At 37.9% G+C, this 3596-nt stretch overlaps 1 pseudogene; it reads left to right on the top strand.

Annotated features, from left to right (window-relative positions):
* Positions 1-598: 598 nt before the first annotated feature.
* Pclaf-ps2 (PCNA clamp associated factor, pseudogene 2) lies at positions 599-1927 on the top strand (annotated as a pseudogene).
* Positions 1928-3596: the final 1669 nt, after the last annotated feature.

Here is a 3596-nt window from a genome sequence, read left to right as displayed (position 1 = left end):
CATAAGGAAGGGGAGGGGGGAGGGGGATGTTTACCCGGATACCAGGAAAGGGAATAACACTTGAAATGTATATAAGAAATACTCAAGTTAATAAAAAAAAATGATCTTTTAGAAAGTTTTGGCCCTATAATTTGAGTGATTTTCATAACTGAACCACTTAATTCTTTTCTTTTTAATATGGCTGTTGTGGTTGGTTATAGAATTCCCATAAGTTATTTTTAGAGTCAGTATAAAGTTTAGATAACCAGGTCTAAAAACTATCAGCACATAAAATTGTTTTAAAAGAGAATGCTGACACCAAAGATTTAATAGCAGTGGAGAGCATTATGTTCATCCTCTTTGAGAATTAAAGTGAAGCTCAGAGGAGAGATCCCAATGGATTTGATGCCCAACCTCTGAAAAGAAACTTGTCCAGTAGGGCCAGAATCTGGACTTCTGAGAGCTGGCTAAGCCTACTGTCTCCTGTGTGACTGTGGATTTGAGTCCATTCTTCTCTGATTAGAAAACAGAAAACTCTATTCAATTCACTCTGCCCATTGTTTACTATGTTCAAGTGAAGTACTGCTTGGGTAATTAATATTCACAGCAAGAGGAGCAGATGGGAAGTCCACAGGAGAACTCCTTTCTTCCTCGAGGCCACCATTCAAACCTTCCTAAAGAGAGAACCAATGTAGTAAAGCAGAAATGCAGTTCACAGATTCCTGGTCCCCACATTACTAACACCAGTGCAAAGTATGGGTCGGAGCTGGAGACAGTGGGTCAGCCACTGGCACAACAGCCCATCAAACAAAGCTATGCAATCTGAATATGTCTTTACTGAATCATAGCTGGAAAATCTTCACTGACACCAATGCTCAAATTGGAACTAGAATATTGATGGCCACGGTTTTATTTCCAAGTGGAGAAAACAAGTATTCAAATTTAGGTGACAGCAAAAAAGGACTCTTACAAGGGATGAGGTGCCTCTTCTTGTAAATAAGGAACCTGTTCTGAGTGTCCAGTTAATGGTCAATGCCTTATTCTTCAAGTGCGCATTATAGTTCATGGTTAGACTTAAGTGAAGTTTGTGGTTCCTAGAAATCTATTAAAGATGACTCTCCATTGCTGTATGAATTTTTATCTCTATTCCATGGGAGATACAATATACCTGTAAATTCTTTACTCAACTCAATTCCCTGGATGTGACATGTGACTGACAGTGACCTCCATTCAAGACATTATTATTCATGTTCTATCTGATCATTTCCAATATTAAATACCAAGGAAATCATACCACTATCATTAATCACAGATATATAGCTTGAATTTTTTATATAAGTAGAAATAAAGACAATATTGAGGTTGTAATATTTCATCATAACCATGGAACGTTAATGAAGCCCAATAGACTCTGACTTGTAACACAGCCTAAGCATAAAAATTCGTGTATCACACTGATTAATGAGAACACAGAGTTGTGGAAATATGTGCTATTCACTGAGGTAACATCTCACCTGTTTTAATTTTAATGAGTTTTATATCATGTTTTAAAAGCACACTAGGGGTTCTTGTCCAGTTGAGACATCTGTAGCTAGGGAGTCAGTGAATGTTGTCTCTTCCTCTGTGAACAAGGTGTGCACCAAAGCAAACTACATCCCTGGAGCCTGCAGAAAAATGGTGGCTTCTCAAGCCCCTCGGTTCTTGGCTCCTCCACCTTTGTCACGAATTCTTAAGGTTCGTTGAGAAAAGCTGAAAATAAGTATGCTGGAGGGAACCCAGTCTTTGTACGCCCAACTCCCAAGTGGCAAAAAGGCATCGGGGACTTCTTCAGGCTGTCCCCTAAAGATTCTAAAAAGGAGAACCAGATTCCTGAAGAAGCAGGAAGCAGTGGCTTAGGAGAAAAGCGTGTCCTTTGCAACCTGATCACAGAGATGATGTAAATGAATAGAACTTACTCATCTGAATAATGTCTTCAGTTTACTTACATATTCTAGGACGTAAATTTGGGTAAATGAGTTTGTCCAATTGGCTTGTTAACAGGCATTTAATTGAAAAAAAATGAGGCTAAAATTTAGCTATAAAAGTGGGGAATTTTTATAATTTATAAATTTGAATTACATGCTTGAATTAATGTCATATGTTCCTTCTTTTACCGGTTATGCTTCTTCCTAAACCCAACATTACATGATGCTCTAATTACTAATGTACTGTCTCTGCTTAGATTTTATGGGCATTGATTATGGAAATCGTGTCATATTTTTATGTGTTCGTGCTTGTGTGTTTGTGCCGCAGTGAATTTTGACTTAGTTTTTTTTACACTAAAATATTCAATATTTTAAAAAAAGCACACTAAAACTACCACAGTATGATAAGCTATAAAGAAGAACTAATTAATTATCCTAGGTTGTTACAAAATATTATGAAAGTGAGACTAGAGAAGTAGCTGAGTACTTAAGGTCACTTACTACTCTTGCAGGGGACCTCGCTGCTCTTGTAGAGGATACTAGATCAGTTCTCAACACCTACGTAATAGCTCACAACAATCTTTAAGTGCCTTCTTTCTGGCCTTTGTGGACATAACACATGCACCATGCATACCTCTCCACCTCCTACACACACACAAACAATAAATTAATTAATTAAAAATTAATAAAATAAAAATTGAGTCTAAGTGGTAATAGATTAAATATACAAGAATTTTTTTTACCATGGCATGAAAAAAAACGTATTAATAAACTATACACACTAAGAACGCAGTGTTGTGGGGTGTGTGTGTGTGTATGTGTGTGTGTGTGTGTGTGTGTTTTGCTTCAGATCAAACTCAGGATCTTATGTATACTAGGCAAGTGTTCTACCACTAAGCAACACTCCCAGCTTAAATATAATCTTAATAATGATGTTAAATAGTAAAAGCATTATAGTTTGAATCAGAAATGTCCCTCACAGTCTCCTGTTTTGAATGCTAGTTCCCTAGCTGGTAGGGCCATATGAGAAAGCAGTGAAAATGTTTGGAGGTGACTTATCTTACTAGAGAAAGTAGGTCGAGGGCATTATCTGAATCTGTCCCTCCCACTCTTATTATTCTATCTATTAGGTTCCTGTAGTTCTGCTATGTTCCTATGTAGTTCCTGTTTTTGATAAGATGAGCTTCCTCTTCAACCACATGCTTTCTCTGCCGTGATGTTCAGCTTTGCCTCAGTGGACTAATATGAAAGTGACGATTACTAGAGTCAACTAAGCTTGGAAATCACACCCTGTCACAGTGCTGAAAGGTCCGACTAATGCAGGAGGACTGTGGTGGTTTGGATGAGAATGACCCCGTCAGCTTGTATATTGGAATGGTTGGTTCCCAGTTGGTAGAACTGTGTATCATTAGATGTGGGGTTTTAAGTTCAAACGTTAAACTATTTCTGTTGGCTCTCTCCCTGTGCTTGTGAGTCAGATACAAGCTCTCAGCTACTGCTGTAGCACCATGCCTTCCTGCCTGCCTGCTGTAATGTTCCTTATCATAATGTTCATGAACTCACCCTCTGAAAGTGTAAGCCTCCTGACTTGGTTAGGATTTTAATGCTGTAAAGAAACATCTTTACCATAGAAACTCTTTAAAGGAAACCATT

This window comes from Rattus norvegicus, chromosome 18 (assembly GCF_021556685.1).
Source record: "Rattus norvegicus strain SHRSP/BbbUtx chromosome 18, alternate assembly SHRSP_T2T, whole genome shotgun sequence".
Classification (NCBI taxonomy): Eukaryota; Metazoa; Chordata; class Mammalia; order Rodentia; family Muridae; genus Rattus; species Rattus norvegicus.
Note: the sequence above shows the minus strand (reverse complement) of the source record. Positions and strands in the feature narration are given on the sequence as shown.